The sequence below is a fragment of the Papaver somniferum genome, chromosome 9 (assembly GCF_003573695.1).
Source record: "Papaver somniferum cultivar HN1 chromosome 9, ASM357369v1, whole genome shotgun sequence".
NCBI classification, from domain to species: domain Eukaryota; kingdom Viridiplantae; phylum Streptophyta; class Magnoliopsida; order Ranunculales; family Papaveraceae; genus Papaver; species Papaver somniferum.
Genome location: NC_039366.1, coordinates 74,738,179 through 74,754,598, shown reverse-complemented (window position 1 = coordinate 74,754,598; position 16,420 = coordinate 74,738,179). Strand labels below are relative to the sequence as shown.

Sequence of the window (16,420 nt, the reverse complement as noted above, 5' to 3'; positions counted from 1 at the left end):
CACAGGTAGATAGGGTTTTGAGTAAAGGTTTAGTGGGTACACCTTTTTTAAACCCCTCCAGAGATTATAATTCGGCCATTAGGGCCACCTAAGGATTCAAAGGCTTGTTGCACATTCTAAGTGCAGTCGCGATACCTGCGACAGTAAGTTAGAATTTTATTTTCTAGATTATATTTGCTCGAGGACTAGAAAATAATAAGTTTGAGGGTATTTGATAGACACATTTTTGTGTCTAATTTAATCTCAATTCTCTATATTGTTGGTGCTCATTTTTGTACTTATTTCCGTTTTTATGTCTTTGTATGTGTTTTTGGAGAAATAAACTTTTGTGGAACAATTGCCTCGAAAAGTGGTATTTGAACCTCCGAAGAAAATTAATAAAGGCACCCCGAAAAAGTGTTAAAGACACCACAAAATTGTGTTAAAGGCACCCAGTAGAGTTGATAACGACACCCAAGAATTTTAGTATTTGCACCTCAGAAATTACTATTTGCATCCTAGGAATGTGCTAAATACACCCCAGACGAGGATAGGGGAGACCATCTTCTTCCCAAATTTGAATTTTGAAATTGGCGGGAAATATTGGTGTAAATAGGCAGAATTAGGTTTGAAGATTTGGACGAGTTTTAAGGAGATTCAACCGATGATTTTCATGGGCTGAACCTGTTATGGATATACAATGCTGGTATGGGTGTTTGATTGGGATGAATTTGGCCAGATAATCGTGTTTTGATAAAATAGAGGAGGAGACTTTCACGGGTTCTGTGTGGATTGATTTTCAGAAATCAAGTGAAACTAAAGGGCAGATAAGCTTTCATAAGATTTGCATCAATCTAATAGAGAGTTTGGAAGGATTGGGACAGTCCTGAAACACGTAAATAAAATAAGGAAAGAGATTATTGTCGTGACTTGCACAGAAAGAAAAACAGAAATTTAATCAGAATTTCGATGATATCTGTGGTGTATAATAGGGTTGCTCGAGTCCCAGAGGAGGCGATACAAGTTTAGTAGAAGTTTGGGTAAGTTTACACTACACCATTTTTAGGATTTAACAACCTACCCTGGCTGTCGCTGACATGGGTCGCAACAATTTTTTTCCGTTGAAAAACACCCTGTCGCAATTTTTAGCAACAACATAAGCTCTATTGCTAACCCCGGTCAGCAACGGCGCCTACCATTACTAAATTTTCTATTAGCAACAGCGTATCCTCGTTGCTAACCTGTTTCTAGTTATAGGAATACCTCTACCCGGAACCAAATTTTCTATTAGCAACAGCGTATCCTCGTTGGTTATGGTTCTAATTTATTGGTTCTGTTTCTAATTTAGCAACAAATCATTGATGTTGCTTATATTTTGCAACAAAAAAAAAAGGTCAAGTCTTTGTTGACCTAGTTAAATGCTCATTGCTTTCCCCCTGCCATTACCCAGTTCCCAATTCTCCCCCTGCAATTACCCTGTTCTTCATATTCAATATGCCCACAAATATACAAAACGAACTACAATGTCATTTATTGGACATACAAAATTCTATTGTTAAGAATCACCGGTAGATTATCAAGAGTATAAAGCACAATTTGGCTAACTTTGCCTATGTAAGTGGTGGCTCAGATTTGTCCTCACAAGAGATAAATCTATGGATGTAATCATTTGTCATAAGTGATGGTTGTGATTGGGATTAGAAATGCATCTAACGGACAAAATTTATCATGTTTAATGTTCCATAATTATTCATAATAAATACTGTATTAATTTGCCATGATAATATTTTATTAAATATAAAATTAAAAATGATAATATATAAATGTTTTACTAATTATGATAATAAATATATTTTTATTAGCTAGTAGTTAGGATTAGTTTGGTATTGCTGCGAGCTTTACAAAAGTGTTTTTCCTATGAACGTTATTGTGCGGGCTATGTAAAAAAAACAAAATTGAATGGTTGTCGATGTACTTTACTGTGCCGAACTCTGTTATATAAAGCAATTGAATAATTGCTAATTATAAACTAAAGCTAAAACTATTTTAAAAAGCGGTTAAATTGTGCCTGGGAAAATATCAGGTTCAATTATAGTTAATGAGAAAATGACAAAAGAAGACATATCTCTAAATTGTTTATCTATTTTATTGTGCTTAAAATAAGTAATTTTTTTTTACTATTAGAGTACATATATGTAATATTAAATTTACTGATTAGTATTATTAGTAAAAAGTATTATTTTTATTAACCACTTTTAAAAGAACAATAATTGCTTAATATTTATTATTGCTAAATTAAAGTACATTTCAGTGATACTGTATAACATAAAATGTAGTTAGAAAATAAAAAATAATTAAATTTAAAGAATAAGATAGAGGAATAGAAATCGGTGATATACGGATTCAAAGATAATTTTTGTCGGTTATTAAAAAAGATGGAATAGAATTGGAAAATAAAATATAATATTATGGTGAACTATAGCGTTTGCTTTTCAAGCTTTTAAAAGCTCCTTCTGCACTTTTAAAATTGATAGATTTTGGAAGTGTTTTGCATAAAAATCACTTATGACATCTTTACCAAAACTAGGATGAAAAAATATTGTTATAAATATGTTTTCAAAGTACTTTTTTTTGAAAGAAAAAAACAACATCAAACTTAGTTATATTGGCTAACAATCATATAAGTGGACCATAGTGACAGTGGCAAGTATTGATGTCCAATGAGTAATTTTCCATCATCTCACGCATTTCTTGATAAATTTTTTAATATTATTTTTAGTGAATGATGATGGATAACAGATTTTATTGTTAGTAGAGCGTATTGTTATTAGGGTACGATTTGACTTACTAACTAATCATGGTTTTATTATTTATGCAAAGAATAACCTCACATTTGGAAGCGTAAGGTCGTAGAATGTAGTGGCATGACCCTCTACCGATAATGTACTCACTTAGCCACTGCGGTCATCTGGGGTTTTGAATGCTCACCGCTGCGGTTATCCAGCAGCAGATTCTCAGGAGGTCACCCATCCTAGGATTACTCAATATCGAGCATGCTTAACTATAGAGATTTTCTGCGAACTATGAAGCCAATTATGCTTAAAAGGTCTCGGTGTTAGTAAAGAACAAACTATTACCTGTGTATTCCATTTGACGAATACTACCTCGCGAGTCGGATCACCATAATACCACCAACTTAATTTGGAGCTGTCCTCGGCTCCGAAATATGTTCCATCCTAGACTTTGGCATTTTTTCTCACTCATTAGACCCTTTCCGAAACAATCCGAAAAGCATACTCTTTCACCATCGAAAGGTAACCCGTGGTTGACTCTAATACCATTTATAAGGACATGATCCTCCACCAATACTGTCTCCACTTAGTCACTGCGGATATCCAACATTGTGGGATTTTCAAATGACACTGATGCGGTCATTAATCATCAGTTTTTTGGGAGGTAGCCCATCCCTAGATTACTCTTGCCCGAGAACGCATAAATATAGTGCTTTTTACCAACTCCAAATCCAACTATGTTGGAAAGGAAACAATGTTACGAAAGGACAAGGCATTGCCTTTATTCCATTCAGTGAACTCTTCCTGCCGAGTTGAATTACGTACATAATATATATTGGAATTTTGAAAAACTAGAACTACATCTTATCTGAGTAAAATGGTTTCCATCGAAAATGACTTAACATTTTAAAATTTAATATCTTAAGTGAATGAATTAGATTTTCATTATGACATTGAAATAGTAAGAACATACAATACGATACACACTGTTAAATCAATTCTGAGTTTTACTCTTTTCAGACTATTCTTAAAGGAGAAAAAGCAACAAGGATCCGAACATTATTAATATCTACACAATTATTCTTGGGAGAATGGGTTCAGGTGTTGTAATTTTGTTACAACTTACATAGTTTAATGTTTTGGTTCCACTCGGTTGTTGGAGTATATGGCGCGATAAACCACATATGTATAACTAGGGATAGTCTATCATGTTATAAAAAGGAATACATGTGGATCTTCATAAGCTTGGGAATCTGCATACATATCACCAAGGCATTTTAGTTAAAAATTCCACACCTCTTATCCCAAGATGGTCAAGTGGGGTTCGGGGTTATGTGGTCCGGACTGAGTAGTGTCTGGTGGTCCGTGAAGATCTTAAAAATTGGTATCAAAGACCATGGTTGGGGATACTGTCCAAACATAGAAGTGGATGTGGATGTCACCCAGTTTAGGGCGCAAGTGGAGTCAGACTCAAAAGTTTAACTGGCGCTCAAGGTGAAGTTAGTGTCTCACCCATTAAATCAGGTGGAGCAGGGTTTTAGATCGGCAAGGAAATGCTCAAGGTTGAACTGGTGCTCAAGGTGGAGTTACTGTCTCACATATTAACTCTCAAGTGGAGCAGGGTTCTAGGTAGGCAAGGAAATGGTCAAGGTGGAGTTAGAGATTGCCTTCTCATTAACTCAACGTGAAGTAGCATAATGACACTAATCATGATCGATGGGTAGCATATACATATAGTAATCATATGTTGGATTCTGACTCGACTGGTGAAGTGATTTAATCTCGCCAAGGTGGATATTGTTGGACTATGTGGCGCAATAAACCATATATGTATAGCTAGGGATAGTCCCACATGGAAGAAAGAGGAGTACATGTGGAGCTTAATAAGCTTGGGAATTTCCTTACATATCACCGATAAGTTTTAGATTAAAACTGCACACCTCTTATCCCAAGGTGGTCAAGTAGGGGAAGCATCGATGACATGTGGTCGTACCCATAGTAGGTTCCTATGGTCCATGAAGATCCTAACATGGTTGAAAAAATATGTAAAAATTATTTCCAATATAAATTCATGCATGGCTTGAGAAATCGTTCACTGAAATAAGGAACATGCATAAAGGCCATTTCAAAGGATCGATAATATATATTTATAAACAAAAGAACGTATCAAATAATTTTTTTTTTTGGGGGAGGGTGGGGGATATGTAAAAACTGATTACAATACAGTTTCATGGCTGGATTTACAATACAACTCGAGAAAGGAGAGACATGGTTTGGGAGAATGTCAAAACGGAAAATGCTAGAAAGTATTCGTGGAGCGAAGATGGAAATATCTAATCGGGTTTTCTTTTACTTTTACGATGATAAGAAGGATAAACTTGATATTAATAAATATTATATTTAACATTCATATATCGGAAAATGAATAACTAAATATAAATTATGCCCGTGCCGTTACGACACGGGTTAAGCCCTAGTATATAATGAAAAAAGGATTCTTCAATTGATGTGAACTTAAAGTATGAGTAGAATATACAAATGTATACAAGTATCACAACAAACTTACTGAGATGATCTTGAAGACCCAAAATTTTGTGGCTGGCATACAATGTTTTATGTTGACGTTCATAAACGGATGGGTGACCTAGTTTGTCTCAACTGAAAGAGGAATTAAAATACAGGGAAAGAAAGATCAATCAATGGGTAAGAAGATAGAACTCCACCAGAAGTATCACGTGACTCCGCTTGCTTAACCAATTTCGTCTGCAAATCATAGATAGATTCAGCTGCTGCTATAATATCACCAGAATACTGTTTTTTGACTTAAACCCAAATACCTGCATAATTACCAATTTGATGTTTCAGTAATGAGGTCACAAACAATAGATGATAAGATCTATGGTAGATGGCTTATGCAAAAATTGACCAATGCATGCATTCAATTTGGTGGAGAGGAAAATTTCTTCGAATTGTAGACAACATATCTAAATGAGAAATAAAACATGTAAATAAAAGGGAAAAAGAAAGAAAGCAAACACTAGATGTTCTAAAGTGGAAAATATCATGTCATCTTAAGTCGACATACTGTTCGAAAATCATGTAACTACACGCTCATATGCTTTAATCCCTCATTCAGACGGTACAATTCATAAGAGATATGACATTTAAGTGAGTATACTGACTCTGCCTCCGAGCTTTCTTCAACACTTTCTGCACAATGCACCCTAGCAAACAACGTTAAATGATTACCTGCTGGACTTAAAAAAACAGACTTAATGCACTACAGAAGAAAGAGAAGACAAGAAACTATGAATAATATGTAAATATCCGAGTACCTGCTGACAAGATCAATTCCAAAAAGTTTCTCACAGCGTCAGGATTTTCACGCAAGTCAACGAACAAAGCACAGTCAATATTCAGTGAAGATGTAAGACCTACATTACATGCTCGAATTAAATGATGGAAGACCTACAACACATGATAACCAGGTAATAACAAAACGAACTAGAGATTCATTCACTTGTTATCTAGAGAGAACCAAAAAATAAAAATAATAACTAGATCACTCTAAAGAATTTAATAACCTTTTCCCTATCTCGATACTACCAGAATGAAAACTACCAGAATGATATAAGATCAACCAGAAACAGAAATAAGATTAAATGATCAGAATTACTAAAAACATTAAGAAAGTAACATTTGATACTACAAAAGGAAATTGATATACCTGCCATTTGGTGATTTAAGAGACTGAAAGAGTATACATAATTTGGGTCTAACATCCTCGGCATCCTATTTTTATTCAATAAACAAGATCAACTGATTAGCAAATTCCAATTAGTGGGTACTTATCAGCCTCACAGGAACAATAGAATACATGTCGTATGAAGGCACCATTATGCAGCTGGCCAAATTGTGAATACTTTTTCCGCAACATCTACCGGAATGAGAAACCATAGTGAGAAAACGTCATCAAACTTAAAGTGAAGTTTAATAAGCTGGACTTTATTATGGATAACAGTTTTCTTCGTAGTGAACAGACTATGTATACATGCTGAAAACAAGTGAAATATTAAAAACTGATGATGATAGAACCACTGGATACTAAGATCCAAACCAAAGTTCATCTCAAATGTAGCAGTGCATAGTAATGCCATGAGATCCACGATAATAACTACTAGTAATTGTTCGAAAGCGCTCCCGTCTAACTATATCCTACTAAAGAAAAAGAAAAGTTGAATTCCAAGTAAAGGATGAACACTGGCATGATCTAAATGAAACTATCTCAAGACTTACAATTTGAATTTTTATGGTTTTTCATCCTTCCCAATGGTAGGACTTTTCTGAAATGAACAAAAAATGAAATTCAGAACACAAATTGAGTTGACACTTGGACATCCAATAAGCTCTGAAAGACTAAACCCATTGTTCTGGTAATTATACTTACAAAATCAACACCACTAGTTTTGATATATATAACTCTCCAAGAATAAACCGTCCTACAAAAAACACAAAACTAACAGTTAATGGGGGAACGTCTGATTTGGAGGAACATTTTCTACTTATCAAATGTTTTTCCTTACAACATCATGTGTCTTAATGTCGACATTGTTTTCTTACATGTTGATTTTCATTCCACACATATATTTGATTTAATTGCAAAAATGATTTTCCTTAATTGCTACACCGATTTCACTCTCCATTTTCCCTATAAAAATGAACTTGAATTCTCATTCCAAAAACACCAAAAGAGGCTACTGTCCTCTCTTTATTTTAACCACTTTTCGATTTGATTTGTGCTATTTTAGTTTGTTTGAGTGAGTAAGTATAATAGTGTTATACAACATGAAAAGGAGAGGGTACCAAGTACACCACCAACTTTTTCGTTCGGTAACCTATATGACTCAATATAATTTCAAGCATACTAACTTAATGATACTTGTGAAAATGTGGGGGTACCAAAATACACCACCAACTTTTTCTTAGGCAACCTGTATGGACTAAACTCGAATAAAATTCCAAGAGTTCAACTTAATGAATCTCAATCAAGGAATTATACGAAGAGCTTATATCTCTTTCTCCCACAATCAGAAAGTTTACAAGACCAAATCCGTGAACGTGATTATGTGTGAGAGTACTTGGACGATCTCAAAAATCAATATCCAAGAATCAATCAAGTCGTATCCAACAAACAAGGATGGATGTATCTACTTTGATTGATTTACTTACAACCTATGATATTTCAATTATAAAGATAAACAATATAATGCGGAAAAGAAATAACACAGACACCAGCAATTTTGTTAACAAGGAAACCACAAATGCAGAAAAACCCTGGGACCTAGTCCAGACTTGAACACCAAACTGTATTAAAACGCCACAAACACTAGCCTACGACCAATTAACTTTGGACTGGAATGTAGTTGAGACCGAATTAAACCCTCACAACGATTCAGTTACAGTCGCGCTCCTTACGCCTCTTGAATCCCAGCAGCACTCTGCGCAAATGATTCCCTTAGCTGACGTCCTTTACAGCCTAAGAGTTTCTTCAACTCAATTGAAGATTTTAAACCAATCTGCATCCCACAAATAAGCCTATATGTGATTTCCTTTCTGACTGGTATATCAAGGTGAGACTGGAAATCGAAAGCAATAGACAAAGTCTAGCTAACCTCAAAATCCGGACTTATGCTTCCGCAAAAGCAACCTAGATTATTATTCACCTCACAACTATTAAACCTGTGGAATCACAAAGTCTGAGACGAAGAGAACTTTGCGATTTTTACCTATCTTGTTTGAGTGAGCATCTCAACAATCAAACACAATCAGGATACTCGAACTATTAAGATAAAAGATAGTTGGACCTGGCTACACGAATCCCTAGGTGAAGTCTTTTTAATCGCTAAACCCTAGAAGGGTTTTAGGGAGAGAACGACTCTAGTTTACAACTAGGACACACTAAGAATAGTGTCAAGGATTCAAAAATCCCAGTTGCTTGAGGTTCTACCTTATATAGAATTTCAAAGTATAGGTTGCTTTAGGTTTAAGTTAAGATAGCTTTAGAACCAAGCAAACAATATTCATCGTTAGATGAATCTTTGAAATGAGATTAACATAACAAGATATACACTCTGGTTAGGATGAACCGTAACTGAACCGTGTACAAATACATTGTTCATGGAAGGTTGGCCAAAACTAGCCGATGGAACCATAAGCTTAATCATTTTCATATAACACTTACCACTTTACGCTTGAGTCACAACCATAGGTTATAATATGATCAATCATATCTATATAGTGTTTTTTAGAGATATATTCAAATGCCAATTATCTCACAAAAATATTTTTTGTGCATCTGAAAATATTCGACAAGGCAAATACGTGTACTCTACCTTGTTAGTGACTATTTTTGTCATGGTACATGTATCCTTAAAAAAATGAGTTCAGAAACTTACATATTTTTCCGGATTGCGACTGGGTATGGATACCACACCGATTTCAAAACCAACAGTTCCTTTACGGTATGCATACTTGGTATGGATACTGGGTATGTACCAAAAAGTTGCTTTCGACATATAGTTACGCCGGTACGTGTACTGGGTACATGTACTTCGACTATAAACCTATAAAAGTTTTCTCCAGTATGTGAACTGGTATGCATACTGTTCTGTATCCAGATTTATAATATAGAATTCTATATTTTTCTCTAAATCAATTCGAAATATTCCTAAATAACATCAATGACACATATCATCGTTCCAGGCTATTTTCGAACGATAATCTTGAATCACGATTTAGATTATGAACAATAAATTATTATTAACCGAAATTCATCAAGTATGAACAAATGTTCATTAAGCTTAGTCATATATATTTCGAGAACTAATTACCAAGATAAACTCGAAATTCTTGATATGCTTGGAATAGTCTAATTAGTCATGCGACAGCGTCTCATTTATAGAAGGATGAATATAATTTGAGAAATAGGTGGTTCAGTCTTCACTTGCCTTTTTTTGAAGAATTTATCCAAAAGCTTTGCTTGATCTTCGCCTTCAAATGGTAGAACGCAGTAATGTATGATTCACAACTACACTCTTCAATCCTAATCCAAGACTTAACTAATTGTAGACTAGAAATAAAGATATAGTTTTGATCAACTAAATTTGACAACAAGCTTGATATATCAATACTTGTGAGTTCGCCCAACCAATGCTCTAACAACTTGACTATATGTGTATGGAGTTTATATCTCCATCTCTTCTTAATGAGTATGTATAGACAAGAAGTTCGTGAATCTTATTGTTAAGAAAAGTACTTGGAAGTTCCCAAAAAACAATATCCAAGATCAATCTAGTTGTATCCATCTTTCAAGATACAAATTCTACAAGAAACAAGTCTCGTAATCGATTATAATTAGATGGACGTATCTACTAAGATTGAATATGTATTACTTGCATATATATAATTATAAAGATATGAAAAAGCGGGGATCTAACAACACCACCCAATATTTCGCTTAGCAATCTGAATGGATTAACTCCGAAATACTTTGCTAGAGAATCAACTAGACATTCAGACTCAATCTAGATTAAAGTATCTCAAGGAGTTAAAATCTCTCTCTTGATTTGATTTTTACTCAAGCTAAAAACAATATCGAGTCTTTATCAAATACAAGGAATAACTTGGACGGTACCAAAGACCAATATCTAAGGATCAATCAATATCAATCAACAACCAAAGGTTGGATTTCCAATTGATGATCTTAACGCACAACCTGTATTATTTCAATTATATAAAATAGAATGCGGAAAACAAATAACACAGACACCAGAAGTTTTATTAACGAGGAAACCGCAAATGCAGAAAAACCCCGGGACCTAGTCCAGATTGAATATACACTGTATTAAGCCGCTACAGACACTAGCCTACTACAAGCTAACTTCGGTCTGGACTATAGTTGAACCCCAATCAGTCTCCCACTAATTCAAGATACAGTTGTACTCCTATGCCTCTGATCCCAGCAGAATACTGCGCACTTGATTCCCTTAGCTGATCTCACCCACAACTAAGAGTTGCTGCAACCCAAAATCGCAGACTTGATAAAAAAATCTGTCTCACACAAAAATGGCTATCAAAGGATAAATCTGTCTCCCACAGAAAAACCCTAGGTTTTTGTCCCGTCTTAAGATATAAAATCAAGGTGAACAAGAACCAATTGATAATCTGGTCTTATATTCCCGAAGAACAGCCTAGATTAATCAATCACCTCTCAACAATCCTTCTTGACTACACAAGTGGTTTGTCGAGGAATCACAAACAGTGAGACGAATATGTTTGTGACTTCTTTATCTTGCCTATCGGAGAACTCTTACAATCTCAAGCCAATCAAAGATTGTACTCGTACGATAGAAGATGCAAGATCAGATCACACAACTACGATAAAAGTAGTATCGGTTTGGATTCACAATCCCAACGAAGTCTTTAAGTCGTTAACCTGGTTTTAGAGAAGAAAACCAAAGGTTAAAGGAGAATCGACTCTAGCGAGCGCACTAGTATCACACAGACGTGTGGGGATTAGTTTTGCGCAATGCTAGATGTCTCCTTTATATATCCTTCAAATCAGGGTTTTTCCTTAGTTACAAACCAATCCATATTCACCGTTAGATGAAAACTTGATTTAGATTCAAGCTAATATTTCTCAACCGTTAGATCGAAAACTTAGCTTGTCACACACACACTTGGGTAGACGTTTACTGGGTTTGTGAAAACATGCCCAAACGTGTACGTGTATGTTGGTTCAATATAGCAAGCCAAAAGGTTAACCATATGAGAAATTCATATTAACCTAGTTTTTCTTCACCATAACTAGTTCAATTGACTCAAATGAACTAGTTAGAGAGTTGTTCAATTGCTATGAGATCTTATGTAACTACACAAGACACAATTGAAACAAAGATGATTCTATTCGATTGAATCGACTCATGAACTTTATAGCCACGGTTTGCATAAAGTATTCCTTAGTAATTTAAGTTTCATGTTCAGAGCACATCTTTAGATCATAACCATTTAAGCTCACAAATAAGTTCGCTGACTTAAGGCAACATGCAGAGTTTCCCAAACTCAGCAGAAAATCTCGGCAAAGAGACTTCCGCCAGTTCGCGGACTAAACACACAAACGAGTTTTTGGAAAATCCCAGAAGAAATTCTCGGCAAGAGAACTTCCGTCAGTTCGCGGATTGAGTTCGCAGACTTGGCAAAGCCAATTCCTCCGGTTTCTCTCAATCAACAAAGTTCGAAAACTTCGGATTAAGGAATACATGGTTATGTAATCTAAACTCTCATTCCAATCATTGAGACATTCTCAGAGGACGTTATATAGCCGTTATTCACAGACCGTTTCACGTCAGAGCAATTCTTAAAGTAATTGAAACTTTTCATGACTTTCGTCACTAGGTGAAGATAAACTTGATCAAAGCGAAACGCTTTACCAACACACGATTTCGAGAAAAAGATAAGTAGTGAATACTCAGCTCGAAATGTCAAATGTGTATGATCCAGTCTATATAGCATACGGATTTTTGTCTCATAAGAGTAGGAGATAGAATAGATAGACTTTTGAGTGATAGATAAGTTCAAGTCTCCACATACCTTTTTGTTGATGAAGTTCCACAGTTCCTTGAGTAGATCTTCGTCGTTGTGTGATGAATCTCTATGAAGTCCTTGAGCTCAACTAAACTTTTCTATCCTAGTCCGAGACTTAGCTATAATAGACTAGAAATCAAGACTCATGGTTTTGATCACTAACATTGACAAACATGCTTGATATAGCAGCGCATGCGAGGTCGACCGAGCTATGCTCTAACAAGATAAATAATATAATGCGAAAAAGGAAAAACACAAGACACCAGAGGTTTTGTTGACGAGGAAACCACAACTGCATAAAAAACCCAGGATCTCATCCAGGTTTGAACGCCAAACTGTATTAAGCAACTACCGACACTAGCATACTATCAGATTTCAGGCTGGAATGTAGTTGAGACCAAATCCACCCTCTAAGCAATTCAGTTACAGTCGCGCTCTTTACATCTCTTGAACCTTGCAAGGTTGTACACAATTGATTCCCTTAACTGATGTCCTTTACAACCTAAGATTTGCTTCAACCTAAGTGAAGAGTTTTCATACCAATTTGCCTCTAACAGATAAGCCTATTTGATTTCCCTTTAGATTAAATGTCAATGCTTGGAAATCTATTTGCAATAGACAAAGCTAGAAAACCTCACAATCTGGAATACTTAAACTCATTTAGATGAGAAGTCTGGATATTTTACAACCTCTCAAGAACAATCTTCAACTTATAAATGAGTAATATTTTTCAGATATCTATATTGAGGAATCACAAAGTCTGATACAAAGAGAACTTTGCGATTTCTATCTATCTTGCCTGAAAGAAATTTCGAGAACCTCGATAACAGAAAAGCAAGAAAAGGATACACGAACTATCAAGGTAAAGATAGTCAGACCTGGCTTCACAAATCCCCAAAGCGAAGTCTTTCAGCCGTAGACCTAATTATGTTTCTCATAGGAAACCTAGGTCAACAGAGGGCGACTCTAGCAATAAAATAGGACACAAAGTGTCAGAGATCGGATTTTCCATTTGAAAGAGCATATCTATTTATAGTTTTTGATGACTGAGGGTTGTTAAGAATTCGAGCTAAGATAACTTGAGAATCAAGCAAATACTTTCTCTGTTTAGATAAAACTCTTATTAGGGTTTCAAATAAGAATGTGAGAATTGGTCTTGAAAATACAATAGAAGAATATATACAGTGGTCCGGTTGCGGAACCGTGTATTATGAATGTTCTGTTTTGGAAAATTTGCTTTTCGAATTTAAAACAAACTGATGTTCATTCAAACACCTAAGAGTGTAATCATGATGCATGCACATAGGTGTTTTAGTGATCTATGAAATTTTAGAAGTGTTTAAGAGAGTCATAGTAATGCCAAACATATTTAAAAAATAAGACTTTGAGCACCTGCTAAGTTTTACTGGGACCGTTTATGAAATGGTTCGTGAACCGTAAGGCTAAAAGTTCATCACTCACACAGCTCGAAAACTCAGATGACTGCGATTCGTGAACCGGATTCCCCAATTACTAGCCTTTCTACCAACATTAAAAATTTAGTTCACCACGGTTCGTGGACGGTCCCCAACTGAACATACTGTTTGCGAACTGGTTCGCCAATTCTCCATATATTTCTGAAACTCAGATATCTTTGGTATGCGAACTGGTTCGCCAATCTATGTAACCTGAGCAAAAATATCATAAGTTCTGAATTTCTTTCTTATGATGAGTGAAACATTCCCAAACGATAAAATCAATTGTATGGGTGATTTTCAATTGATTCACACAGTAATTCTCGAACAATGAATTGTTTCGAACTAATGTTGTTAAAGAACTTTGAACATCTATGCTTGAATTATATTTCGAGACTTTTAACAAGACAAGCTTGACTCTTTTTTTTTTCTTTTTTGTAAATCCAACAGAAGTTATATGACATAGTCTCAAAAGATAGAATGGTTCAGTCTTCACATACCTGATAAAAAAAGTTCTCCAAATGTCTTCGTGGGTCTTCAATCTTTGAGGGTGATGTCTGATACCCAACTACCAAATTCTAACCTAGTCCGAGACTTAACTTAATGATGCCGTTTTAATTGTGGTAAGAATGGATTCGATTCTCGGACTCTTTTAAAGGTTTGGACTTTAGACTTATCAAAAGAAAATACTAAAGAAAAACTAATTAACTTTGATTTTTATTACCAAGGAGAGACAAACCTCGGGTTTTGGATTCCACTACTTCGAAAATAATTACTAAGAATTACTCCTAGAAAATAGCTTCTTCCAAAACCCTAGAAAAGAAATTTAGCTACTCATGAATCGAGAATTGGAGAAAACTTGATTATTCATTGTATTAAAAATAATGAAAACCTTACATCGATTATTAGTCACTAAAGATATTCAGCGACGAAAACTGCTAAACTACTTCTGTTGCTAAAAGTCTTTCGCAATTGAAACAGAGAACCATACACTTTATCAGTCGTTGATTAAATGAATATTTCAGGAGTATAATTTTCTTCGTGTTCTTGGGTTGCAGCAGCATGAAATATTCCTGAAACTCGTTATTTCTTCGATTCTAGCTCTAAACTTCTCCCAACCTCTCTGTCTACTTCTCAAGGGTCCAACCGTCTCTTTTATAATCAACCGGACCTTCGAATCTCTTGCAATAAATCCATTGATCTTCTTTTCTTATTTTGGAGGTCACGGGATTTTATGTCCATAGTTTCCTTCTCGCGTGTCTGTTGTATGCAAACTCAGTCCAACACGTTTCTCACTCATCTCAGAAGTGGTTCATTAAGTACTCGCCACACGCAAATCAACCATAAATATTTCAAAATATCTTGAGAATATTTACTTGCCCTGTTTTAAGCAAAACCACGTACACTTCCCTGTTTTTCCAGTTTTGACTCATATACCATCCCTGTTTAAGTGTAACAGGAGAGTTGTAATCCATTTTACCAGTTGAATCTTAGTGCAATGATCCAAATCTTCTCAACGGAACCCCGAGTGTATTTCTGACTCTGTTTTCGTCACGGGTGATTATCCAACCCAACTGAATCCAATCCAATGACTATATCCTCCCTTTTTAGGCTTAACAGGCCCGTTTCAAATAAATCCAGCGATTGAATCCCTCTTAATCATCTCCAAAATTTGAACCCTAAATATGGTTCGTGAAGAACAACTTTCCCTCTAATTTGCTTTTTATCTTTTTTGATTCAAATCGTTCATTCCATCTAATTTCGACCGAAACAAAAACCATTATCATCCATGTTAAGATTAAACGAACAACCCAACCAAATTACAACCATTGAGTCTCATGAAAACCCATTCAATTATCGAACCCTAATTCTTCCCTAAAATTTCCCGCAAAATTCAAAATTCAAACGAAGAAGATGACTGCCCCTTATCCAAATCCAACGTCCCTTTAGCAATTTGGGGTACATTTAGTAATTCTTGGGGTGCGAATAGCAATATGTGTGGTACAAAGAGTATTTTTGGCTGTAAATAGTGAAAAACTCCTGGGTGCCTTTATCAACTCCTTCGGGTGCCTTTAGTAATTCCTCCGGGGGTGCAAATGCCACTTTTCGAGCCAATTTCTCCGCAAAAGTTTATTTCTCCAAAACACCTAAAAGACATAAAAATACATAATAAATACAAAATCGAGCACTAACAATATATAAATTGAGACAAATTAGACACATAAATGTGTATATCAAATACCCAAACTTATTATTTGCTAGTCCTCGAGCAAATATAAATCCTAACTCACTGTCGCAGGCATCGTGATTGCACTTAGCGTGTGCAATAATCCTTTACAAGAGGTGTTCCTACAAAACCTTTATTAGGAGTGACACTAAAGAATCTCCTTGGTTGACATACTCTCATTGATTACAAGAGGAAGTACCCCGATGCAAATCATATTCATATATATAAGTGACAGAGTTCTACTAAGATAGTCGCACCATGGACATCAATAATCGGAATTACACAAATGAATAGATTAAGAAGATGAATATAGATATAGAAAGCTT

General features: G+C 35.2%; 1 long non-coding RNA gene across 1 annotated transcript; it reads right to left on the bottom strand.

Annotated features, from left to right (window-relative positions):
- Positions 1 to 5,373: 5,373 nt before the first annotated feature.
- LOC113309351 lies at positions 5,374 to 7,202 on the bottom strand. The gene is made up of 5 exons (XR_003340543.1): positions 7,068 to 7,202; positions 6,499 to 6,708; positions 6,107 to 6,205; positions 5,954 to 5,995; positions 5,374 to 5,608 (listed from the first exon to the last, which is right to left on the bottom strand). It is a non-coding gene; the product is annotated as an uncharacterized LOC113309351 (long non-coding RNA).
- Between the last annotated feature and the right edge of the window lie 9,218 nt (positions 7,203 to 16,420).